The sequence below is a fragment of the Molothrus aeneus genome, chromosome 13, assembly GCF_037042795.1.
Source record: "Molothrus aeneus isolate 106 chromosome 13, BPBGC_Maene_1.0, whole genome shotgun sequence".
Taxonomy (NCBI): Eukaryota; Metazoa; Chordata; class Aves; order Passeriformes; family Icteridae; genus Molothrus; species Molothrus aeneus.
The window spans coordinates 15,135,509-15,163,303 of NC_089658.1; the positions used below are offsets into that span (position 1 = coordinate 15,135,509).

The 27,795-nt window shown below is 42.9% G+C and overlaps 1 long non-coding RNA gene across 1 annotated transcript; it reads left to right on the top strand.

Annotated features, from left to right (window-relative positions):
* Positions 1–15,441: 15,441 nt before the first annotated feature.
* On the top strand, positions 15,442–27,585 carry LOC136562135 (uncharacterized). Its single transcript, XR_010784470.1, has 3 exons — positions 15,442–15,506; positions 24,336–24,431; positions 27,521–27,585. It is a non-coding gene; the product is annotated as an uncharacterized lncRNA (long non-coding RNA).
* Positions 27,586–27,795: the final 210 nt, after the last annotated feature.

The following is a 27,795-nucleotide window of genomic DNA, read 5'->3' on the forward strand; positions in this document are numbered from 1 at the left end:
AAAATAGGCTCAGAGCAGCAGACACTGACATTGGTTTCTGTGCCATCACACTGAGCCTTCAACCCTTTAAATGAAATTTGCCTCCATATCTTGCCTCCTCACACACAACATTTCTACATTGTTTGGCAAAAATGCAGACTTTCTTATTTTCAGTATTATGATCTTATTTTCAATCAATCCCTTCACAAACACACACACATTTACAAACATGTTACAAAACAAACATTTTAAAACAAAGGGGACATTGCTGTTGCATTTCAGAAGGTGCCTACTGAGGACAGACACTTCACTCAACTCAGAACCCACAGCTCGGCATGCTGGATGATTTCGAAAGGGTCTAGAAGGTTGACAATGGTAAGAAACTTTTGGAAATGTTTAATGCTCTGGTCCCAAAAGCTGCTTTCAGGTTACAGCTGAATCAGCTGCCATTTACAAGTGCATGGTGGGTTTATGATGGCTCATAAGCCTGATCTTGCTTATGGGGCGCTGCACTTTAATTTGAGAGCAGCCGCGCTGATTTGGTAAACAGATTGAGGAAGAGCTTCAGACTCCAGGCTTTAAAATTCATGAGGATCTGATTTAGTACATTTTACACTGGTATTTTAACATATTTGCTCTATGGCTAAATTGCAGTGTAACCTAAAGGACCAGTCATATACCACAATCTACCACAGATAATACAAGATATAATCAATGTCACCAGGCTGCTGAGCTATTTCTATATTTAGTATTTGTCAGACAAATACATGCAAAGGCATTAAAACAACAAAGTCCGTACATGGATGATTTGTGAACGGGAGAAAAGGCTAAATTTGCCACTGTTTGCTCTGAATAGCTTACCCAGATTACAGGCCAATTTTGTTTTGGACAGAAATATTTTCCATCACAGAGTCTGCTGAAGTCAAGAGAGTACTATTCCTTTGGCCACAGGATGGGCTGAAGGGCTGGGCTGTATTTTGGGCTTGGCAGCTCTGACTGTCTCCCTTTAACCCATTTGAACACAATTTGATTGGGATTTGACTGAGCACTTAATAGTCTGTGATTGCCTTGATTGTGGACTTCTACTTTTAAACCAAATGCAATGTCATTATTATATATCAAGAAAGAACGGTCCCTGATAACCAAAAAAATATTACATTAAATTGGCACGCTGAGAATTAAATATGCAGATTCAGCCTAATGAACTATCTTGCCTTTGGTTGCAAGAGCCTTCATCATTCTTAAGAAGATTTAATGCTAATCTGACTTGGAGCTGTTTCAGTCCAATTATTTTTTCACAAATTTTTGAGCTTTATTTTTTCTTTTCAGCAGCATTATTCCATCTTGACAGTTTTTATTTTGTTATTTTTGTGGATATTGAGTAAATGGGAAACCAATTCAGAACCATTCTTAAGTAGAAATGAAATGCCCTGTAATCCAATTTTGATCAAAATTCATCTTCGCTTTTCGGGGACTGAGCAGCCTATGCAGTTATCTCTGCACTGCACAAGTTGATAATAAAGCAAAGCAAAGCTCACATTCTTTTCCCTTTGCACGTGGTGGGAACTGGGCATTGTTCAGCTGGAGAACAATGTGCTGCTCCCCCAGCATGTGGCAAAGCAGCAGAATGGCAAGAAGAAGATTTCTCCCTGGGCTTCTACTCCTGTTTCTCTAATGTCTGAAGTAAACCTTTCTTCCCGCCTGTGGGTGGGTGGTTCCCTGCAAACCTTCCTGTCTCCCTCCCCTGATGTCCTGTGTTTGCAGGAGATAGCTCAGTGCTGCAGCACCTTTCCCAAAAGCACTCCTAGGGAGCAGAGACACGTTCAGCTCATGTCACAGACCTGGTTCACAGCTCCTCTGCCTTCCACTTCAGTACCCATTGCCTTTTGGTTATGCACAGATACAAAAGCCAAGACACATCACAAAAATACAATCCCTGTCTGAGCAGTGACTGGACAAAGAGGCCTCGTATGTCTTACACGGTGCAAGGAGGGATCCCATACAACACAGGTTTTTGCTTTATGTTTGCTTCAATGACTCCAGCTGAGTTCTTAACTGGCTTTTATTCCACTTTGCCTGGCAGAAGAAATACCTCAAAGAAGGCTTTTCTGGTGCAACATCAGCAAAAATTGGTGGCTTAGGAATGGCTGTTTGCAGTCAAGCAAAGCTGCTCCATTCCTCCTAAAAATGTCCTTATTCCTTCCCACCACTCATTTCTTCACCAGCTCCTCCTACCTACAGGCCAAGCTTTTTTTCAATGTTCATTTCATATAACTAATGCAACAGGCATTCTTCTAGGAATAGACAGAACATTGAATATCAACAAGTTTTCAGGCATCCATCCACACTGGCTTCTAAGTCCACAGAATCCTGTGATAGGTCATAAAGGAGGGATACATCATTAAATAATCATCTCAACATTGTCATCACCTGTCCCCAAAAGGAAAAGTTAGGAGAGGGAACACGTCAATATGAAAGATGATTAAATATAAGTTTGTGGTACCCTCCCAAGACACAGAGCAAATGCCTTCTTTTCCTTGGTAGCAAGAAGCTCATTCCTAAAGGATAATCTCTTTTTAAATAGATTGAGTTGTCTTTCCAAGGCATCTTTATGTTCAGCTACCCTTTATTAGTTACCTTCTTGATTGTGTCCAGTCATTGCATCTCGTAATTTCTTGCTGCTTCACTCTTTCTGTTTCCTCACCATCTAACCTTAGACCATTCCCTTTCATTCTTTCTCTCTGAAAATCTGCCTGCTGGTATTTTCCATGAATCCATCTGCATTAAATTATTTATAGATACAATAAAGTCCGCTTTTGTCTAATGTTTATTTTCTTTAATAACAAGAAACATGGGGAAAATGTTCCAAAGGACTGAAAAAGGACTTGAGTTTTCCTGGACGCTAGGCAACAGTAGCCAAAAAGTACAAAACAAGATGTAGGACGTTCATAAGATGCAACTAAAAATAATAATCTTAGTACTTTGGTATCTAATATGTTCTTTGAATATGCTATATTTCCCAAATCTGAGCCTTGATTTTAATGCTGTCATGACACTCTGAAGGTTTTAATGGACAATGAGTCACTATGGAGGCAACCAGGAGCATTAAGTAGATGGATTACTGCTGGTGCAGCCAGATCTCTGCTACCTTTTATCCTTCTCTTAAGTGTTTTAGATAGGTCATGGAGGTCTCTTATGCTGGTCATTTTCCCAACCATTGGGTTTGTCTTGTACCTGGTAAAAATTAGAACAAACAGTATCTATTGCTAAATGAGTCACTGCTAGTCCTTTGTTACCTTTTACTGTTTGTTTGAATTTACTTTCCATCATGAATTAAAGGCTTTTTCCCATCTCCTTTTCCAGTGGAGGGTTTATGCTTCTCATTGCTTCTTTCTTCCCTTCAATTATGCGAGCCATGCAAGCATTTCCCCTTGAACACTTTCCAGCTCCCCCACCCCGTACCTCACCCACTCCGTGTCCTCCCCCTCGTTTACACAGCTCCCTTCTCCACTGTGTTTCCTGCACTGCCTACACTAATTGCACTTAGCATGGATGTGGTGGGGGAGGGAGGCTGGGAAGGGAGAAAGTAAAGAGGGGACATCTGAGGAATCTGTGTGAGTTTCAAACTGGAGGCTCCTCTGCACATGGTAAAGATGGAGCACATAAAATAGGCAGCAGAAGGAAGAGGAGAAAGGAACAGATTCAAGTTCCAGGTTCAGAGTGACCAGAGACAACCTCAAGGTAGGAGCATGTTGGTTCTCACCTTTTTAGAGGGAGCAAGGCAGCACCTGGAAGCTGCAGAGATGGGAGCGCAGGAGATCCAGCCGCTGCTCTCCACAGCACCCACATGATGCAAGATTCACGGGGTAAGGCTTGTGGAGCTCTCCCTGCCACCTCTCCTGGCAGAAGGTTATTCAGCATGTGGGAGAGGTTGCTCTGTTTCTTACCCATTGTTCCACACCCCTTGACCACTCACTTGACTGCAATTGCTCGTCTAAAGTACTATTCACTGCCCCTGTCCCCACTCCCATTCCAAAACCACAGGAAAAAGGACACTGACACCACAGAAGCAACGAGCTGTACGTCGGGGCAATTCTTGCAGGCTGGGGATGAAATCTGCCTGCAGGACTTGCAAAATTCTGTCCCTGCTCTCCTCACAGTGGGATGTGGATGTAAACATCACCTCTTTCTCAGAGCAGCTTTTAAGGGTGAGTATTTGTCTCAGAAAGAACAAGCACACACCATCAAACAACAACCCAACTAACAAACAAGCCCTCAGAGAACAGCAGCTCCCAAAAATCAGCCCTCAGTACTCTCTGAAACTTCACTCATTTGGATTCAAAGGTACCTGGATGCAAAACACTTGAGCTAGAGAAACTGCACATCTGTGGCATGTGTTTATTTATTTATTTACCTGGTTTCCAATCTTGCACCTGCCTACTTTAGCTGATCTCTAGCTATCAAATTGTGATGGAGCAAAAGTAATAAAATGCCTGTAGGATAGAAAAACCCTGCCTGAAGTTCTCCCATAGCTCAACCAGACCTAGAAAGATGCACAATTCAATTAAAAGAAATATAAAGTTTTTCTCTCTTCACCTTGCCATTTTCCCCTTCTCTTCTGTGCATTTCATACATCCATATATATATATATATATATAAATAAACACACACATACACACCAAAACATACGCACACGCACACAAACCCACCCCTCCCCTTCCCAATCCTTCCTTTAAGGTTTAATTTAACAATAACATTTGCGATCGGGGTCCTGAGCATCTCAAGGGCATTGCGCTTGAAATTGCACACACTCCGCACCATTTATCATAGCCTGACATGTGTCATGTTCCAGACTGCAGCTCCAAGAGGTTACAGCTCACGACTGCTCCTTTGTTGATCAGCTGCCGAGACAACTGAGGCACCTTTCTTTCTTTTTTTCTTCCTTTCCTCCTTTCCTTTTTTTTTTTTTTATTATTAAAGCTGCACCGTCCTCTTTTCGTAGGGTTCATTCTGACACAATGGAAAAAGAAAACAAATCCTTCTCTGCTCTGTGCAGTTCCCTCACCAGATCTTCATCAACCCAAATTCTGATCACATTTTATTTGGGTTCAACAGCAAAGCTTTGGCTGGTTAATATTACTGCTTAATACTGGATATAAGAGGGATAAACTGCTTTCAAAATAGTTCTGTGCTTGAGGAGAAGAATAGGGTGTGTAACTGCTAAGGATATTGGGACAGTGCAAAGGCAGTCCCAAAGTGCTTTCCTGTGGCAGCATCCAGGCTTGCCAGGCCAGTGAATTCCTTCCATTGCTAAACTTCAGTCTTGCAACTTCAGGGAAATGAATTTTTTCTTCTCAAGAGTTTCTATTTCATTTACTCCACCTCTCCTCCTTCACTTCCTTGGTGCCTTGCAGATTTCTTGCTGCGTGCAGAGCACCTGAGACCTGCGTGTATCTTTGCAGGAATGATGCATACAGCAATTCAGCAAACCAGGCTGTTTTTAAACAAGAGCCACTGAATTGCATTCATAAATCACTTGGAGATCCTACTTTTGCCAGTCTTCATCCTGCCAATCAACATTTGTATAGGGTATGGGTATGGGTGTCACTGTAACTAAATGTGTAAAGGATGCAAGGTACTCCTGATAGCAGGGAATGGGGTCTGAAGACTGCTCTAAGATCTGAACAAAAGCAGACATTGTATTGTTCTCCATTCTCGAGAATGTCAGCATATCAGGTGAGCTACAGATTTCTTTTTAAACTATTTATAATGAAGAGTTCTTGAAGGCAGGAAATGCTGAACTGCAGCCGATTTCTCCATTTCCTCTCCCTATTTTCATGTTCTGCTCTGTCCTGGAAGACCTCAAGCCTGAAGGTTCAGATCCCAAAGTCTGTCAGTGTTTTGGAATGATACTTGATCTTTCAGATTCCTATTCCCCTCTGAGCTCTAAATCACGCAGTGTTCGTCACCACCTGTTAGCATCAAGCACAGCCTCTGCCGACACAGTTGGAGTTGTCTTACTTTCTCTCACACTCTCAGCTCTTGTCGATGGATATTTTTGGAGGTTTCCTCGGTTTAGAGGCACTTGATTAATCAGTAGTAGGATGCCAGATGGGAAGGCTCAACTACTGCCACCATGTGTGTGTGTGTCACACGCCTATTAGATTCACTAACAGAGGGTTTTCTTGCCATTGGCCAGCAAGATTTTGCACTTTATCCTTCATTGTATGTTTTTTGCCCATGTCAGACCTCTTTGCCTTCCAGTTTAGCACTCTCCCCTCTAGAAGTCTGATCTGAACAGCACTTTGCTGCCTGAAGGATGCCTTGTTTGCTCCCTGTTTCTGAAGTAGAGAAAAGGCCAGTTTTGTGTCTGTGGCTGGGTAGTCCCACATTCACAGCATCCTCTCTGAGCTGCTCCCAGGCTCAGCCTGAAGGATGCCTTGTTTCCTCCCTGTTTCTCAAGGAGAGAAAAGCCCAGTTTTGTGTCTGTAGCTGGCTAGTCCCACATTCACAGCATCCTCTCCCAGCTGCCCGGAGCCGGCTCCCCGCTGCCCGTGATGCATTTCCCCCTTGCATCTCTGCTCGCGTTGCTGACCTTGTGATGCATTTTCCCTTGCATCTCTGCTCGTGTTGCTGACCTTGACTCGTGTTTGATCCCTGCCCTCCCCCCTTGCCAGCGTCAAGGCTCCTGCTTGGCCCTGCAGGGATGATGCAGTGCCACCAGCCGGGATGGCGTAAAGCCGCGCCGGGGCTCGGCCGGCTTCCAGTCACATCCCTCTGCCTGGCCTGGGGACAGCCACCACCTGCACAGCCCCACCTTCCCCCACACTCAAAGGTGGCAGTTCAGCAAAAAAAACAGGGCAAGGCACAGGGCACAGAGAGGCATGAGGGCAGAGAGCACCATAAATGCTGCTTCTCCATCGCTTTGCCACCCTAAAACAGCACTTGTCAGTGTGTGCCTGACACTGGCGCTGCTCCTCTGCCCCCAAGCCGCAAGGAAGCTGCTTGACTGCTCAGTTTTAAAGGAATATGATGTCTCCCTAAAACTCTTAGGGAGGCTTGCTGAGGATATTTAAGAGGGTCGGAGTTCTGTTATTTATGGAGGGGCTGTGCCCAGGGTGTGCCTGTGCCTGTCTCTCTTTTTAGGACACCTGTTCCCATGAAAGCTGCTATGGTGTTTTAATTCCTCACTCCAGACCACACGGGGGCCAGTTTAGCCCCCAGCAGTTTTAAATGAAAGATGAATAATTTTAAGGGTATTTTGTGGATTTATAAGGAGGAAGTAAGGAGTATACACAAAGGGAAAAAATAACAGTCTATGGCAACAATATTAAAAATAACTAAAAACCCACTAAAAATTAGAACCCCCCCCTCAGCTTTCCCTCTCCAGCTGTGGATATTGTCATTGTAATACTGCTCAGAAATGGGGTCTCTTTGTGCTGGGAGTGAAAGTGAAACGCAGATACTCTTGAGTGTAATAGAAAAGCAATGAGGAAAGCAGCACACCCAGTAATCAGGTGAGCAGAGAGGGTTTCAGCTGAGACCATCCTCTGAATATCTCAACCACGGAGTAGAGCTATGACTGGATTCAGAACTGGCTCAACATCCTGGTCTCCCTGTGGAAGGAAATATGGCTACAGCAGCCTCTATTTATTGGGATGGCATTGGGGGATGCTGGAAATTAATTGGCTCCTTGGATATGAGGAATAAAAGTAACCTTGGGTCTCTCTGCTAAAAAGAAAAGGAGAGAATCACCAAACCAAGCAACATATAAATAATAGGAGATCCAATAATGACTTAAAAAAAGTATTTAAATGCAATCAGGCAGAGTGGAGGAAAGAATAATGACATGTGTACAGTAGACACAATGTAGATTACAATTTATAACAGGATACAGGATGGAGCCAGCACTTGATTAGGGGACCATGTTACAAATTTTTCAGCATATGTCCTCTGTTTTTCTTTGCCTTGGCATAGAAGGCTGGGCACTGCTGGTAGGTAAATCAGATCATCAGAAAATGCCCATGTTGATGGGAATTGCAGGATCCAAGGAAATTAACTTGACTTGTATTTTAGACAATTCTGCCATATCCATTCCTTGCCCAGAGCTGTCAACTGAGAAAGAGTTGTGCCTGCTTACAGCTTTAATCAGAGATAAAAATTACCCCTAGTTCATGAATATGTTTATCATGGAGATAAGTCAATGGCAGAGAATAGATTCTCAGCACACAGCTCTGCGTGTCTTGCACTAAAACATGTCATATACTGATGTGTTTTGCTCTACAAATAGCACCCTCACACTCCACTCATGGTCCAGACACAGACAGAGCCTGGGCAGGGAAAAGTCCTCCAGAAGGAAGCACAAGGAGCTTTTGCTGATGAGCTTGGAGGGCCTTAAAGCTCCCTGGGTGTCTGCTTGCTGTGGCTTGGCCACCATCTGTGAACCCTTCACCTGACTGCCAGGGGAGAGGTGAAGAGGGAAATTATCATTTGGTCTGATCACAAAGGCTGTTGGGGCTCCTTTGATCATCATCCTCTGTGTCTTGAGGCTCCGTCTCCCTCCTGGATGTGTTCCCAGCTGCTGTTGTCTGGACCCAACACTTCAGGCATGGCTCTTGACCATTAAAACCAGTAAGTCAAGCTCTGTGGCGGGGTGGGGGGAAGATGTGATGTGCTATTTCTTGTGGGTGGTCAGGCTATGATAAAAAGAAACCTTTATTCATTAATAGAGTAATTTTTTTCCACTTTTAAATGTCTTTTTTCTCCCCAGCCTGGTAACATCACATCCCTCAGAGTACCCTAAATTAAAGAAAGTACTACCAGAATAACAACAAAAACAGGAATGGGAATGACACAGCAGCAAACCAGAAAGCAAATGGCTGACAAGGGATATTTATATGTTGCATGGTGTTATTTTGGCTGCTCTGTTTGTCCAAATTGCCCTAGAAAACAGAAAGAGCAAAAGCAGCTAAATGAAGGCTCCTTGAAGTTGGGGTTTTGCTGGATCCTGACGTGTGTGTGCACTGGGTGTGGGTGTATTTGTGAGTGTACATTGGGGAAGAAGGAAGATTGTTATTGTGATCTCTTTCTAGACAGGCATAAACACCCCTGTTTATTTCCAGCATGCCATCTAAATTCAAAATTAGCATAAGCTGATGGTGTTAATTGATTTATATGCATGCAGGCAGTGGTTTATCAAAGGTAGAGGGACATAAGGTCACTCCCCTAAGGGCCTCCTGGGAACAAGTATCCATCTGAGATAATATTGAGATTGGCATAGTTGGGAATATAGCTGTGTCCAAGTATGAAGAAACTGAGTTCTTTGTCATTAGCAGCAAAATAATTTTCCTATTAATATTATAATTCTCCTTTTAATAAAGGCTGCTCTCATTGAGGTCTAGGAAAGTGCCCTCCAGGTCTGCTCTGAAGTGGCCCAGGCTGCAGCTGCAAGGCTGGCTGCCTTCCCAGAGAAGGGAAAAGTCCTGTCCAATTTGCCATCTGAGCCAGGCTCTCGGAATTTTGTTCCTTTCAGGTCAGTGTACCTCAGCCATTGTGGAAATGCCAGAATGTTTTCTCAGAGGAGGTCAGCAACGACACAGAGGCAGCAGGGACCAACAGGGACTTCTTTACTTTCTGAGGAAATTTCATTAAAATATTTTCCCTGAGCTGTACCAAGAGCAAAGCCAGAAAAGGGCCATGACTTACAAGTGTAAAAGGAGGAAAAATACATCTCCTCTTGCAGTGCTGGCCCCTCAGAAGGGAGGAAAGGAGAGGAGACAGTCTGAAAATGCTGTGTCCAAAATGTCTGCTATTGCTATTGTTTTTCACTATCTATTAAAAAAAAACTTTGTTTTTTTCATGAAAATGGGTTAATCTGAACTGAACTTTCCTTTTTCCTTTCTCTCTCTCTGTTTGTTTGTTTGTTTGTTTGCCCCTCACCTTTTCCTGGGTCAATCTGGGGAATTCAGATGTGAAATCCATCTAAAAAAAGCATCCTTCACTTGTAAGCAAACCTCCCCTGCCTGGCAAATTGGGAATTTTGCCCTGTCTAGTGGGAGCTGTAGTATCTGATTGCTCTCTGACTAAGTAGGAGCTCAACAAGGCCACCTTTACACTGAACAATCCCATATATCAGAGGCCACCCCTTTGAATTCAATGGCTTTTCTGGTGCTAAGAGAGGGTATTGGAAACTTAGTCTGAAATCACACCTTTCATGTAATAAGCAGCAATGAATGGAAAAGAAAAGGAAACAGAAGGCTTATAGGATTTAAGGAGTTTCTTTTGAAGAAAGAATCCACCCTGCTGCTGATGGCTCATGTGGGTGTTGAGATGTGCAAATAAAGCAGGGTATAAAGCTGTTAGCAATGGTTCACAGCAACAGACCAGCTCCTGTCAAGGAGAAGCAGGTTAGGTAAACTTTTCAGGTGTTTGGAGGTGAATCTTTTCATTTGTGCACAGCCCTTGTTTGACCCAACTATTTCACATCATTACCAATTGCTTTGTTCGTACATATCCAACTTCCTCCTGGCGCTTTATTGGTTTCTGCTCCTGCTGACCTCTTCCAGCAGTTTAGTTTCTAACATCCTGAATGCTTCATCACGACTGTTCAGCACACCTCACCGAGGGCTGAGATTAAAAGTTGAAAAAAGAGAAAGAGTGAACACAACAGGAGAGGAAACAGAAGAGCTTTTGGCAGCAGCCTGGTGACACCCTGGGGGGAGTCAAATGGGATGAGTAACCACCCGAAATAATGGCAGAGGGGAAAAAAAAAGAGAGAAGAGACTCAAACAGCAGGGCCTGAGTGAGAGAATTAGTAGGAACATCAAGCTGAGAAGGCCAGGGGAGGGGAGGAAGGCAAAGTCTATCTCTCCATCTTAGCTCTCTGTTCCAAAGAGAGACACTGAGCCCTGTTAAAATAGAAAATGGGACCATTTAGTTTACAACACTAGGCACAGATATCTTGTATTTAGTGTCTGCTGCACTCCTGGACTGAAAGTCTGCTTGGCTCTAAGGTATAAGAGCAGTCCTGGGGAATTCTGAAATGAGGACAGAAAGGGGAGAAGGTGGGAATTTTTTTTTTTAAACAGGGGAAGAGCAGATAGTGTCAGACCCACCTGCAGTGGCTGCAGGGCGCTGGTGCAGCACAGCCAACACAGCACCAGCAATATCCTCCCTCCATAGGTGCTACAGAGCTGCATTTGTGTCCCCTCCCTGAGCACAAGGATGCAGGGACACAGGGAAAGGCTGAGAGCACATCAGCCTGGCCAGGGCTCACTCTGGCTGAGCCCAGGACCTTCTGCCTCCTCTATCCTGGCAAATCTCAGTGGGGTTATGTTTAGGCTGATCAGTACTTGCTGAAGGATAAACATTTCATTTATCACAGGGAGGATGAGATTTGGGAGCCTGGCTCCTTCTGGATAGAGTGACAATGGAAACATTCAGTACTCATGCCAGGAAACATCATAAGATTTATTTAGTGTCAATAAAAGAAAGAAATATTTTGACAAAACCAGAATATTTTACTTGGGTTAATTTTTTTTTAATAATTCTCTATTATATGATAGAAAATTAAAATGTAAAGCCAAATATTGTTGTGTCCCCCTCAAAAAGTTGGCATGGGTTCTTTAGCACAGTCAAGATCTTTCTTCTAGTTTTCTTCCAAAAAGAAGCAGAGTCAAAATGAGTTTGATGTTATGAAATGTTTCAGTGTTGACGGAAGCACCTAACTGATAGCCAGGGTATGTGTGGCTATCTCTGCTGTTAACATTACCAAGAGCCTGACCCCCAGGTGCTCTCCGAGGTTTTCAACTCAATTTGCAAATTCAGGCTTTTCTTTAGGTTTACAGTACCATGAAGCAACATAAAGTTCAGTGATGATTGGATTAGGTTTTGACAAATATGAGAAAAACATTGAGATGTAATGTTAAAGCAGAAGGAACTCCAGGAAAGAGCAACTGGAGGTCTATTTTCTATTTTGTGAACATACTGAATATGTGGCTACAGCTGCAGCAGATTCACACTGCATAAAGTCTCTAACAAAAGACATTATGTAAACTTTGCATTTGAATAAGAAAAAGAGTATTTGACCTGCATTCTTTTCTCATTAAGTATATTTTTTCTGTGCACATTCTGGTTCTTTTTTTTTTTTAATGCTAATGAAGAATTAAATTGTTACATCTTCAGACTAATGACTCTCATGAAGATTATTTTAACAATTCCTTCCGAGCTTTTTCAAGTCCTGTTTCATGCTTAGGAGGCACAGAGAGTTTAAGTTTCCATGTCTGCCTTTGGTATTTCTACCAAGTGCAGATTTGTGACATGTGCTGCCATGTCCCAGGGTACATAAAGCTTCACTTTGGTGTCCTTGACATCTTTGGTCCTTTTTGTGGCTATCTCATAATTCATGCAAGTGATGCCATACAACTGTAAGTTTTTCATGAGGTCATAAAACTGATTTATAGAGGTTTTCCCATAATCTCCAAGCAAATTAAAGAAGGTTGATGGAGCTATGCAACTCACTGTTGCCTCAACAATGGTCTCATTCAGAAATGACACTGAACAAGATTGAGGTATTAAGATATCAAGAATGTCCTTAAGAAGCCTTGTCTGTCTGCAAAAAAAATGTGATGCCTACAAACCAAGAAGGGCTGTTTCTTCTCTACTCTTAGTTGATTTTACCCATTACATCTACCTTAAGATTAGTCAGATAGTTTCTTACTTCACTTTCTGCTTTCAAATGGAAAAGACTGATTAATCCAATGCAGATCAGCACTTACAGAAATAATCTGAGGTTAATCTCCTTTCCCTTTTGAGATATTTGAAGCTTTAGATTATCCCTTTTACAAAAAGTATTTTATTTTGCTTTTCAGCTTTTAAAATAATTTTATTATAAGGGAAATATTCCAATAAAGAAAAATTCTAATTCCAAAAATTCCAATAAAGGAAAAGATATTTATATATATTGATATATATATATTTACCTGTATATATTTGCATATATATATATATAAAATTCTATATACATATATATATATATTTAAAAAACAGATATATCAAAGTATATATTTGTATATCTAAAACTGTGGGGGTTTCACATATATAGATATTAAACTATTTAAAATGCACATATATAAAAACTAAACACAAACCTCAAACTCTATTTGGAAACTGTTAAAAGTGGACATTTCAGAATTGTGGGAACTTTATTCTTCCGTCTTTATTTCTGAAGCTGTTTGTGAAGCGCTTGCATTTTGACAGAACTATATAGTCCAAGAAAATGAGCTTTCACTAAACTGCCTCCAACTTCAATATATGCCCTGTGTCAAACTCAGAGAGAGCTTCCAACCTCTGTGGCTGGGGCTGAGTGCCAATTACACTGCACCCAATGGCCTATAACTGTCTTTTTTGCTTCTGTGAATATCACTTTTCTAGTTAAAATCTTCAGGACAGCTTGCAAAGTGTCTGCTACTATTGCTCTGGAGTTAAAAGTAACCTTGAAAACATTTCTCCATGGTAGTAATCGAGGTGATTCTTCCATCCCTTCTCAAAAATGGCAGCATATCATTCGTATCTTTCCTCCTCAAACTCTGCCCAGCGGGCTTCTGAAGACCTTTTTAAGGTGGGTGTTATCCTTTTTATTTTCTTCTTATTTGAATATTTAATCTCAAACTTCACAGGGAGATGACTATCTCCCAAGTGCGTGAAACCAGTCAGGAGTGTTTTATACATTGTAAAGCATTTGATGTAATCTGTACTGTGATTATACATAAATAAGTAAAGAAAATCTTTTTTAAATCACCTTTGTATTGGGATGAGTGGTCTTTACCAAAGAGATCATACAAACTAAGAGAGTTCTAAAGGTGAGAAATTCAGGCCCTTTAAAGAGTATTTGAAATAAAACCCAGGAAGCATAGATATTATAAGTATTAGTTTTACTATTAGAGTGAAGAAATAATTAGAATTATTTCCTGAGTGATTTAAAAGTGCTAATAGAAGTATTGAGCCATATTCTGATCACACAGTTTTGTAAATTGGAAGTAACTTAATAATATGAGTTCATTAAAAGGGACAGTTCATTCAGGCACCATACAAAGAGATGTAAGTGTTTCAATAAAAGACAGACACATAACAAAACTATAGCTCAAGTCAATACTGCCTTATGGCCACTGTATTGCAACAGGCTGTAAAGGAAAGTAATGAAATCATTAGATACTGTGTCCTTGCATTCTATTTTCTATTTACATGATAATAAACCGTTATTAATATCATCATCCTTGTTATTGTTCTAGTATTGTGAATTCTTGTCGTTTTCTCATTATTTTCCTTAAAGCCTTAGATGCTGGAATCAGGTGATCACCTAGTAAATTTCCAACTTCTTTTTTTTTTATTTAAATGTAATATCCTAGTTTTCCTAGTTGTGGGAAGAAGTCCAAAAGCACATTTTGAGTGCAGCTCAAATCACCTAATTTTATGTAACTACATCAGATGAGTCAAAGCACAAAATTTATAAAATCCAGGCAGTGTGTGAAGCACAGAAGCTGCCCTGAAGGTCCCAGCATTTAAATGAAACTGACTCCGTTGTCGCCAGTGCCAGTAATTACAATAGGCCTGGCATTTCTTGTTACCCTGTGAAATTACCTGCAAGGCCTTTTCATATTGTCCCCATGCTGTTGTTTTCATGCTCAGCAGAGCATTCAGAGTCAATGATGGGCAGCTCTTGTGTGTGACTGCGAATCGTGGGGCATTTTGCTTTGGACTCTATAGAAAATCCTCAAGGTGTTTATTGACAAATGCTTCCTACGAGCTGCTGTAATAGAGAATTCTCCTCTCCGCCCGCTCCCCAGTTCCTACAAGGCCAATCTCCTCCACATCTAGGCATGCTGTTGCAAAAAGAATATATTTTTTCCAGTAGCCTCCGTAATGTGCCTTCAACAGGAGCTATGGATCAAGCGTGCTCCAGACCAAAAGCACTCAGTCCTCCAGCTCGGAGCTGTGTGTTGCCATTTCCCCTCCATTTGTTTCTATGGAGCTGACTGTGTGTGCGGTCATCCATAAGGGTGCTGAGATACCCTGGAGAGAGGAGGAATAGCTGCAGCTATTTTTCATTATTATATACTTCACTTCGTAATAAATGAGATCCATAGCATGTGAACGCCGCTCTTGTAGATCATCGTATCGGCAAGCACGAGGAACCTTGTGTGCCGCAAAGCTAAATAAAATAAAGTAAGTAATCCCGAGAAAAATAGGCTGGGGGGAGGCCACTGAGTGTTCACAGTGCATCCTGTCAGCCTGAGAATGACCTCAGGACTTGCAGCAGCAAGAGAATGTGTAGTTTAAAAGCTAAAGCCATGGTCTTCATGCCTGTCTCATCTCTATCTCTATCCACACACAATGCAGAAATGTACAGACTTGCACTTCCATTGCCTTGCAGGTGTCTTTGGGATAACAGGGACCAGCAAACAACTTGTGACCCAAGAGGGAAATAGCAGCAGCAGCAACTGGGCTCTTCTCCAAAGCTCGTGATAATGGTGAGTGCTGAGCGTCTCTATAAAGTAGGGCAGATCAGATGTGGACTTTTCAGGCCAAGTTTATGACAAATCTAGTTTTGCACAACCCCCATGGTCTTGCAGGTAGGGCAGGTATTTGTCTGCAGTGCAACACAGCAGATCTGGATGGTGCTGCTAAGAGTCCAAAGGCAGTTTCTCACCTGTTAACATTTTGACCAATAACCCAAAGATGTGAGCTATTGAATACCCAGTCAGTGCTAAAAAAATTACAGATATCTATTTCCTGCATGGCAGTTGCAATTCAGGAGAGGAACTTTGGTGTTATTTCCATAGGCCAGTGATGTTTTGGTACCTTCTGCCTTTGTAAAGTGATCTATTTATTGGGAGGCATAAGGAACCAGTCCTAAAGCTGGGTTTGGTGTACACAAGTGTTAGCAGGAGTCTCCAAAATACCAAAACTTAGTTCTGGAAAACCACACTCAGAGTCATAAAAAGAGTGAAAGAAGGGAGATAGAATAAAATGTAGCTCTTTTCTGGAGGTGAGGATTTTACCTTACAGTTTATTTGGCATTATAACACTTGTAAAATCACAAACAAAAATTTACACACATACACACACAAAGAGAATTCTCCCGCTGTTCTAAAACACAGTGGTTTTCTTCACTGTTTCCTTGGGTGTGAGTTGAGAGGATTCTGGTTTGGTTAAACTTTCTGCCTCTCAGATAAAAAACAGCAGCAATTTTCTGCTTGAATTTCTCTGTGACTAAATCCATTGATCATCCTTTCTCTCAGTGAGTGAGGAGTGTGTTTTCTCTTTAATAACTACTATCCTTCTCCCTGAATATTTTTTTCTCTCCCCTTCAGTTGTTTGTGTTGTGTTGGTCAGTCCACTGCACTATTCCTCTGAGAGACAGAGAGAGCGCAAAATTGAAGTTATTTTATGCTTCGTCTCCCTCGGTCCCAATTTTCAAATCTTCATGTCAATTTTCACACATCAGTGTCATATGGCGAATGCTATGGAAATTTCAGTGGGGTCCTTGGGACACAATTTATACATGACCCCCTATTCCCTCCCCCAGCCAGGCTGCAGACCCTGCCTTTACAAAGAATAAGTGGATTTATAATTAATGTGGATTTTAAAATATGAGTACATTTGGAAATTTTCCTATTTGTTTGCCTCTGTTGCAGTACTAGTTCAAAGGAATACAAGCTCTCTCTCTTTCTCCTTTCCAACCCTAATAAATTGGCCAAGTTAATTTAAAATTACCTTGTGTTGAAGTAAAAGATCAACTCATTATTAACTTTACTTTTTTCCCTAAAAGTTATGCTGATGAAGGTTTATCAATGAAATAATTTGGTAATCACCAGTTAGCAAATGCACTCATTGCCACCTACTTAGGTGGGCAAGGTTAGGAAGAAATGGAACATGGTGAGCTTGGATGGGCAATTATATCTTCTCTTAAATTAATGAATGTGCATGGTGTTAAGAGTCCTTGGTGAGTGAAATCCTAGGAGAAGATACAAAGGCTCAGCTGACACCAGAAGAGCATTTCAATCATTGACCTTAAAATGGGCCCCTGACATCAGAAAGGGGTCCAGTCACCTGCTGAGTTTTACAGTGTTAATTATCCTCTCTTTGGGCAGTGAAGGGATGACAAGTTTTCCAGGTTACATCTCAAAACATCTGAAAACTAAAGCCATTTGTGGGGAGACCTAAACTGCACCCAATCCCCACTCTAGATTTTACTTACAGATGGTACCAAGGCATCACAGGTACCTGATTTTCTGTGTCACCCACCACCAGCACCTAGAAAAAGATTTTCTACAATCAGTCATGAAGTTTTGGATAGTTTGTTTCAGTTTGTTCTTTTTTTCTTTGTCAAAACCAGCAAACAGTAACAGGGAAAACCTAATGCCTGACTTTGAAAGAGCTCCATCTTCCCTCCCATTTTTTTGTGGACACTCAGCACCTCTTGCAGATTCCCTGCTCTACCAAAAAGAAATTTTTTTTTTATCCTTCAATCCCTTACCTATCCTTCACGTCATCTTTGTCTGACTTTTTTTCAGTTTTGGAAAACTATCTTAGGAATTGCAGTGGTAGTAGAATGGTTGAGGGAGCTTTTCTTCTGAAAAACTCTGGGGACTGGGCTTTGCAATGCAACCTCTCATCCAGGAGGTGTAGAAATCAGAATCACATCATCCTCCAGTTTATTTAAGTTGCTTCAAAGCCAGCTGCAACGTGTACAACAGCACACTGAAACCCTCCACCAAGCTTGCCTTCCCTGGTGATTTTGTGTGCAACCTCTGGATGAGATAGCTTTATTGGAATTGTTGTCCTTCTCCAATGTGGCCAAGGGGAAATGAACTGGATGAGCATTTTCTGTGCCACACAGGGAGCAGCCAATGCACTCCACGTGTGTGCAGGTAAGAACACACTGCAGTTTGAAGTAACATGACCCTCAGAAGGGCTGCAGAAAATATATTTGTTTGGCATGCTGCCATTTTGCTGCTGGCTGCAATCTTATCACCTCTCCCAGTCTAGGTCAGGGGAACCCCTGCAGAACAATTCAAGAGGGGAAAAAGAGCATCTGTAGGTCCTGGGGCTGCCTCATCCCTTAAGGTGCTGTTGTTTCTGGAGGAACCACTCAAGCAAAATCAGAGTTCCTCTGAGATGCTGAGGGCTGCAGGGATGGTCTTATGTAAAGCTGAAAGCTGTAGGAAATGTTCACTGTGAACCATGTGAAGATCTCAGTTTTTTGCCTTGCTGGAGAAATTAATCTTGGAAGGAACAGTGACCAAGATTGCCCCAGTTTATCCAGGACATGCCCATAGCACTTCTCTAACAAGTCCTGTGGTGGTGGATGAGGTGCAAACTCAGACAACTTTGCACCATGCAGTCACAGGACCATCAGTTGAGAGCTGCAAACCTGCTCCACTGAAAATCAGAATTGCCTGTATCTAGGGTTAAATGAGGCATTTTCACTGCTGGAACAGCCTGCCTTACGCTGATGTAGCTGGCAGAAGGATAGAGCCCTCAGCTATATTGTATATATTCCTGTAAAGACAGGGGTAATCCACCAAATTGAGGAAATAGGACATAACTCAGAGAGTGGGCACGTGCCTCTGCGTGTGTGCCTGCACCTGGGTGTGTGAGAGACAGAGGGAGAGATGAGATATATGGGGAAATACATGAGAGATGAGGCTGGAGAGATAATTTCCAGAAAATACAGCGACCATCAGAAACTCTGTCTTTCCAGCTGGAGGGTTTTGCAGTGCTGGTGCCTCTCTCTTAACTTGACAGCTCCACTCTTAGCCCAGCTCGTAGTTGCTGCCTATAAATTTAATTAGAATGGGGGTAGGGGAGGAACAAGCCTGCACAGCACTTGGCACAGCTCTGAAAATAACCAGCTTTAATACCTTTGACATTGAAGCACCTGCTAAGGGCACAGGCTGCTGTACAGCTGACCCACCCTGCTCTGGTGACGGCATGTGTCACTTTGCTTGTCCTCAAACCGTGCAGCCCACCCATAACCCAGGGGATGTGTGCATGGCTCTGGGGCTGGGCATCTCCCCGAGCACCACCAGGCAGCATTTCATCCTGGAGGCACCTGGGAGGGACACCAAGCACCCCTGAGCATGTGAAAAGGGAGCTGCTCAGGCACTGCAGCGTGCCTGGTGTATTTCATTTTCCTCTCTCTGATGTAGTGGGCTATTTTCTGTGTTTGCAACTAAGTGCTGCACTGCAGCCAGCCGTGAACATTTCTGTTGGCCCAGCTGGCCTCTTGTTTTAATGCTGTTCTCAGGGCTCTCCCTGGGTAGAGCGGGGAAGTAAACAGATTGGAACTTTGCCCACACATATATATTTAATTGTGAGCTGATTTTGTGCTAGGGAAATGTAATAGACCCATCACTTTAGGCAGACAACTCCCAGCTGAGGCAACAGGTTAGAGATTTTCCCCACTTCTGGAGCTTCCTGAGATGTAGCAGGTCTTATAGATGTAGATCTCTTTGACAGAGATTGAACCTTTTATACTGTTTCTGGTAAGCTCTAGGCAATGTGGAGGCAATTTAGGGATTTGAGGGATATTTGACCTCTATCCTATGCATGCTGTGGGGATGTGCTTGTGATCATGGCTTTGGGTCATGTTTGGAGATGTCCCAGCTGAGAAAAGAAAGTCCCTGAGCTCCTCTCATGGAGTCCATCAGTGACCCAGTGTCAGGATGCAAATGAAACCTGGACCACACCTGACCCTTTTGCCACCATTAAGTGGCAGTGAGGCTGCTGCTAGAAACACTTTTCTAATGTGTAATTCGATTTTTTTTTTTAAATTGTGTTTGAATCTAACCCAATTTTAGTTCAATTCAAGTTAGCCAAATTCAAATCAAGATCAGATTGAATTCCTGAGGGTATTGAAATCTGAGAGTATTTTCATATCCTCCAGGGAAGGACTCATTGGACCTGAACTTAATTTGAAGAAAAAAAAGGCTTCAAGTGTCTTGACATCATCTTCACAGAACCATGGAATAGGTTTGGGTTGGAAGGGTTGCTTAAGCTCATCTAGTCCATGAGCACAGGGACATCTCACACTAGACCAGGTTGCTCAAAGCCCCTTCAGATCTGACCTTGAATATTCATCACCCTCTTTCTTTTTAGGGGGTGTTTCTTTGTATTGCTCTGTCTCAAAGCCCTGCAAGCTGCTGCATTTGCTCAGACCTGAGGATGAAGCAGCACAGGAGGCTCTGAGCAGGGCACCACGCCAGGCAGAGGGGTGCACACAGCCTTTGCATACACCACGCAGGACCTGAGAGGGCAAGACAAAATCCATTTTAAGTATGCAATCGAGTCGTGCAATTTTCAGCCTATTCAGGCTTAGCAAATGCCTTTGAGGGATCAGACTACCAAGCACCACAAGTACAGTTGTGACTATGCACCAGCCTGTAATGCAACAGCTCTGATGTGAAGTTATTACCGCAGGCACAGTGTTGATACCTGTGTTAAGCCTCTGAGCATTGCCCAGTGTGAACTATGTGTTTCCACAAGACTGAGCAGACCCAGACAGAGCTGATTGCTCTTGCAGTTAATAAAAAGCACTGCACTTTCTCTCTTGACAATCCCGACACCTGAGTGCTTCCTACGTATGACAGTTAGCACATTCTGGTTGCTCAGTGGCCTGTGAGAAATGAGCCTCTTCTCAATTTAGTTCCTATCATCAGACAAGCAGTACACACAATAAAAAACACACCTTGACAGTCAGCCCCCAAAGTAGCCCTGGGGACTGCAGGTCCGAACTTCCCTTTCTCTCCTACACAAAGCCATAAACCAGATGGAATTTATCGGGCTGGGCTTCCTTCAGGTAAATCAAGGTAACTCCACCAAGGTCAAAGGAGTCACTCTGGTCAGTGCAGAATGGCCTGGAGGAGGGGAACCTCTGCTGACCCCACCACGTTTCTTCTCTAGATGGGGCTTGTCAAGCCCCCCTGACTTGCACTGGTGGCCATGGTTTGCCACAAGGTCCCCTCAATCAGAACAAGGTTGAAGTCCTGCCTCCGCCCATGAGCTGAGGAGCTGACCTTCTCACAGCAAAGAACACAGCATGGGAATGATGTCCCTTTTTCTCCAGGAGGCTGAGGAAGGCACAGGGCAGAGGGGCTGGAGGGCTGGACCAGCAGTGGGTGGAGGGTGGCTGCTGCAACAGGCTGTGCTCCAGCCAAGCCCAGCTCATCAGGTCATGTCAAACGGAGCTAATATAAATGTCAGTGTGCTGCTTTCCGTCGTGAAATCTGTGTTTGTTGTACTGCAGTTCATTTTCAGTCTTCCAGCTCTATGGATGCTATCAGCTGACATGTCTGGCTGGTATCCTCTGCCAAAAATACACACACTCTCAACATTTCTCAGGAGTTGGGTTTTTTCCCCCCCTCCCTGTGACATGCTGATGTCAAATTTCTTCCTGGCTCTGTGATACACAAGACTGTCCACACCTACCAGATAATGAGTTTAACATTTCAAGGACAGAAGCTCTCAGTCTCAGTGAGACACGGCGTGGATGTGCAGGCCTGATTTGGGGTAGGTGCCAAAGGTAGCAGGGCTCTTTTAAGCTTTTTTGGCATGTTCTCTCTTAAGATAATCCAACCCAACAGAAACAGATGTGTATAGCTCAGAGTACCACTGGTATTCTTGTCACAGTTAAATACTTTGTTGTTGTTAACAGCAGCTTAAATTCTTCTCCCATTTTTCCTTGCTTTTAGAATAAATTCTGTTCTTCTGAGCACCCAGGTCTCAGTCTTCTATTTTTGCTGCTCTGGTTGACTCCAGGCTCTTCATCATCTCCCCACCCTATAATTTTATGTTGGCTTTACAAATAAAAATTCTTACTCTCTTCCATTCTGCTCCTCCACCTTTCTCTTGGCAACCTTATCTGCATATCCAAACTCAAGCATCCATGCTCTGACAATGACTCACAAGCCTACTCTGGACTTGTTTCTTTTTGTCCAAAACTGAAACTTCATGCAGTGCCCTTAACTTTCACTCACTCATGGTGAACTCTCATCTTAAGCTGACCATGAATTTCCAGTTTCCTCCCCACAAAATCCAGCCCCTTTGCCTCTCTCTCTCTCTCTTTTTTTTTTTTTTTCCTAGCACGACCTGGAACTCATATTTGTTACTAAGGCTCCAAATGTAAGGAATTTTTCAACTGGGACACCTCCCTCTAATTTATTACCTACAGAATGTGTCTATGTCTTTCTGAGTTTCAGTTATAACAAACAGAAAAGATGCTGTATTTACTGGTGCTCCACACCAAACTCTTACAGAGGTTTAGAATTACTTGGATTTTATCTGTGGAAACATTCTTTATTTTTCTGGACAAATTGAACCACATGTATGTTTTTCCAAATTACTCTGGAAATGTAATTTCTCCAGCTTATCAGTCTGACCAATGTATGTTTTGCTTTCCTTCTTGGAAGGAAGATATTTCTCCATGAGAGTCCTTCTGCTTCAACAAATGCAAGTAAATCCTTACTTTGAAGACACTCTTCTGCCTCATTCTTTAGCTTGGTCTGATGAGACACTGGTGATCCCAGTCAGGAGAAAGGCAGCCAAGGAGCCAGAATCCTGTCCACCCTCCCAGGCTGGCTCGCTAGGACAGACACACTGTCTCTTCGTGACAGAGAGAAGTCTTCTCTTCCCTGGATGCAGCTGCATTTTAGGCTGGTGCACGTTCTCCTGATATTTCTCCTGTTCTTCTGCCAGCTCCTCTTCCCTTGGTTTTGTCTGAGCATTTCCTGGGACAAGAGCAAGATTTTTTATTTCAACATCACCAAGTTCAGCAGGTTCCCTAACCTCAGTGCTGAGGACTGTGAGATGCCTCATGCAATGCTGGTAATCAATAACATAAATTAGAAAATAGTTATTAAATGGCAGTAGGGGAGCAGAAAGGGACAAGAACCAGAAAGTTCCAAACAATGTATTTGAGACACCCATGCTTTGACCTTGATAACAGGTGCATCAAATAGGAGTTGCACTTCCACGGGGGTCCCTTCCCACCAGGGATATTCTACAATTCTGTGGTTGTTGCACTAATGTTTGCAGAAATGTAGGGTCACCAGGATCAGAATCCATTCTTCTGGCCAGTGAGTGACAGCAGTGTTTTTATTTTGGCAGGCCAGCATCATTCCAGCCACTAGCACAAGGCAAAAACATGCACACACAGAGCACCCTCCTGCCCGTGGCACCCTCCAGACATCCCACCTCACCTGCTGACACAATCCTTCAGCGCCCACCAAACCCAAATGCAGCTAATTGGGAGGTGATGACAGCCAGGGGATTGCTGGATTTGCGTGCTAATTTCTCTATTTTAGCATCACACAGCCCAAGTACAGGTAAAATGAGACTCTGCACTTCATTCCAGAAGTGCACTTCATTCCACTTCATTCCATTTCCTGCCTTCTCCATAGTACACATGAGCACACATACACACACACACACACACACACCCCTTTTCTCTCTTGGGCTGTCCTGAAGCCAAAAATCAGCTGGAGATTGCATTACATGTGCTTTCCAAAAGGCTGGCCAACAACTTCAAGGGGCAACATTTTTTTTTTTTTTCCCTCTTGCTAGGACAGGGCTGCAAACTGCAACTGTAGATGGGTCTTTAGAAATCACAGCAACCCAGCTCACGTGGGGATAACAGCTCTTTCCACAGGCTGGGTTACAGCTTCCTCACACTTTTTATGCCAGGGCTTAGGATGGATTCCTGGCTCTTGTACCACGTGATGCTGTTGAAGCTCTGTTTCGAGTACCCAACCTCCTCCCCTGTTCTACCACTGGCATCTGCCCCTGCTCTAAGTCTACCAATTATTTCCTTTAAGTGTCAGCAGCACACCAGACACACTGAGATATAACCTTTCTCCTAGTTGATGCTGTTAAACTATTACTTGAAACTGAAGTTGCAGTTGACAAGTGCTACTTCAGTCACTAATAACTACTTCAGGCGTGCTAGTGGTGTCTTGGCTCTTAATGCTGTGGCTCAGGGCTCAGGGAGTGTCTTTACAGGTCACTTAGAGCCATCCATCTGATCTGAAACAAGATCAGTCAATCTCTCCTCTGGCTCTGTGCCTTGCTTGCCAGGAGGTTCTGTCTAGGGCTGCAGCAGGGGCATATTTTGCATTTCTGGGTGGCTTTAGGGGCTGCTCAGGTTCCAGAAGATCCTACTTTGGGATGTTCCTGTGAACCTGTGGGCTCCAATTCCTTGAGGTTGAATACAGCCTTTTCAAGGGAGAAAGATCTCCTTTATTTTCTTGCATCAAAATTTACTTTCTATTTTAATCTTCTATTTTTTTTTTCCCAAGCAGTTTCCGTGTTCAACAAACACCTTCCCGAGAAAAACAAGATTTCTGCATGGATGGAGGATGAGTACTCAGACACACAGCTGAATGCTGCAGCAGCAGGTAAGGAATAGCTTTCCTTTCATTTCCCACTCCCCTTTCTTCAGGCTCAACCCTTTCAGTCCAATCAAAGCGCCTGAGGTATCTCAGACACAGAAGATTCAAGTCTGGCAGAGGTCACAAATATTTCCTTTACATTTTGGCAGGCTTTTGGCACAGTCTGAGGATAAATTTTGAGTGGGGTAATATAAGGCAAGGGCAGATCATCAGTGCCTTATGCCCTGTTACTGAAGAGAATCCTCTCAGAGATGCTAAACCCAGAACAGCCTCCACTTTTCCTTTGTCTCCTGCATATAAGAAGCTACAATGTGGTATAACAAACTAGGTCTGGCTTTTCAACAGAAAAAGGATATCTCAGGTTTTAAGTCTCCTTGACATGACAACATCTTCATCTAAATCGTGAAGCCATCCTTTGGATAGCCCAGCCTTGGTCTAATGTCTTTTAGAAAATGATGCTCATTTAATTCCTGAAATGTGAAATCTAGGTCTCAGGTCAAGAGCATAGATGCTGTTTAGCTGAAAAATTTAGATCCATCAGACTGTCTGCAAGAGTCTGCAACTTTTCAAACTTTAGATTGCAGCTAGACTCTTACTGCTATATATAGTCTTTTGAAGAGTAGCATCTAAATAAAAATACCCTTGAAGTACAGGGCACTTTTTATGCTCCCACCCTCACAATTTTTTAGGAAACAAAAGGCTTCTTCAGGGCCACAACTTGTCTGCACAGAACAAACAGCCAGACCTCAGCTAAAAGTTTATTCCTTTTTTCACTCTTTATCCAGCCCTGAATTCTTCCCTCAGGCAGGATTTTGATGGGACTTGATGGGAGAATCCCCTAAGACAGGCAGGGTCAGATCACACAGATGAAGGGACTTGACAATATGGGAGATATGGAAGCACCTCAGCCAGAGCAGGGCAGCTACTTCATGGGAAAAATAAACCAAGTTCTTATCTTAGTAATTGTAAGGACAAATTAAATCTAGTCCCAAGCAATCAGGACTCACCCCTTCACTGTTACAAGATGACAGACCTCCAGCCAAGCCACATATCCTTTGGTAGAAGAGTGATCAGCTGAATCTCTTGTCAGGCAGATTTCTAATTCTCATAAGATATGTTGGTTATGGGCAGGATATTTCTACAATACAGGGAAATTTTCATCCTCAATGGGAAACACAGCTGGGCCAAAGGAAAGCTTGTGCGGCACCTGTATCTAGAACAGATCACACACACATATGAGCTTCCAGAAGGCAACAGAAACTCCACTCATATGGCAATTGTGTCTTTATATCCTCTCTATGTGTATGAATTTATGGTTGTATGAACAGCCATATCCAGTTATTGAAGTATTTGATGATCCAAAGTGCTCAAGGCCTTCTTATTCCATCTCATTCACAGTTAAAGTTCTGCACAACCTTTTTACTGGCTTTCAGCCTGCCATAAATACAAATGACTTGCCAATAAAAGCTGGTATCTCCCTCTGTCAGGAGGACTATAGCATCGTTGTTATTTAAGAGGTGGCAGTTTTGACACAATTCTTATTTAAAATTTGTAAAAGGAAAAAAGATGATGTAATAAATCTGCATGTTCTTCCTAAGCAGCCATTGAAAGTGGATGCTCTTCCCCTTTCCAACAGCATCAGCCGTTTAATGTTTCCTGAGTTGTTTTTGCATGAATTAGGGCGTTGGAGTGAAGCACTGTCAGTTACAAAACCACGCTGTTGTCTCCAGCTAATTTTGCGTTAGTAGCTCTTTTAAACTGCTAAATCTAGTTTTTAGTGTATGATCATTTTGTTTAGTGATGGTGTAAAACAGCTGCTACTTTTCTGATGAGTTGCCTGTTTTCCATTTTATGTCTCTGCAAGATGTTGGGTTTCATCATGGCCCCGTCTGACAGGCAGCTGAGAACAACCTGTAAAAAAACCCTCCAAAACACAACAGAAAGCAAAGAACCCCAAATCCAGGGGTCCAACTGCCCATACAGCCAAATTTCAGAGTGATCAGTCCTTCTGTCTTTACTGGTACCCTCAGACCATCTCGATTCTACACTAGGATGATGTAAATGAGGAGAGCAGGGTGAGAAGGAAAGCAGGAAAATCGCTGCTCTAAAGGGGAAAGTGAGTGGCCATCCAACACCCCCAGACTGTTTCTGGGGGGCTGGTTCAGATTAGGGTGGCTGTGCTTTTTGTATCCTTGCTGCTCAGGCTGCTGCTCCCTGCTCTCTGCCTGGTTATGGCCAGAAGGCTGAAATTATGGCTTGGATGAAATTATGGCTTGGGGTGTCCTTCCAAAGTAATTAATCACTCCGCTTTCCTCAGATGCTGCTTGCAGCCACTGCTTCTTGAGTGTTGTTTTGCCATTGAATTGTTTGGTGCCAAACTCTTCTCAGGATGTGGCTGCTCATGGCTATCAGGAGAAGGGAGCAAGGCCCAGACTGTTCATGACTTAGTTACCCCTCACTGACATTTCAAGGGGCCTCTCTAAAGCAAAATCCCCATCACCTTTGTGAAAGTTGTTTTGCGTTTGGTGCTCACCAGAGGTTCTCATGAGGAAACACTTAGTGGTCACCCCGTAGATATTTGCTGCTGACTTTCCCAACCAGGCAAACAGCCCCGCTTCATTCAGTGGCAGAAAGCTGAATGGTTGTCTTTGATCTTGCCTTATCCCCTGTATCCTGTGGGCTGGCATTTGTTCCATGTGTTCCAAGCAAGAAAATGACAAAACTCATAAAGGAAGCACTCAGAGAGCTTCTCAAAAAGGTGAAGACTAAGATCTTTCCAATAATAACCCACACTCCATAAAAAGATCTTAGATTCTGGATAGACAATTGGAAGCAGCTTGCCTCCCTGATTCTTCCTTCCTTTTGCATTTACTCTCCTCCTCAGCACAACTCAGGCTTTTCCAAAAGCAGTGCAGCCCATTGAACAGCGGTGGTCTAAACTGTTATGGAGATCTTAAACTGCTGAATTGCTACAAGCTGAAATTGATTGCAACTGAAACTGTGAACTGAAGTGCTGGAAACAGCACAAAGAGAAGTGGGGAAAGGGTACGAAAGATCTTGCTTTATTATTTTGGGTTTTTTCCCTCTTTTGTAAGATTTCTGAACAACTTGGCCTTGATGAGTTCTGCATCTCTCTCAAAAGCTGTTGGACAGTTTTTCCTGGTATTTTCAACACAAACACAAAAGGTATGCTTGGTTTGTCTTCCAATGTGCTGGTTGCAGTGTAATTTCTAAAGAATTCTAAAAGTCTCCTTCAAAGTCAGATCCAGAGAGAAAATCTATGATGTCAGATCCAGAGGGAAAAATATTATTAAATTTACTCCTCCTCAAGCTAAACCACCCCCCCCCCTTTTTTTAGCTTTCCAAACCT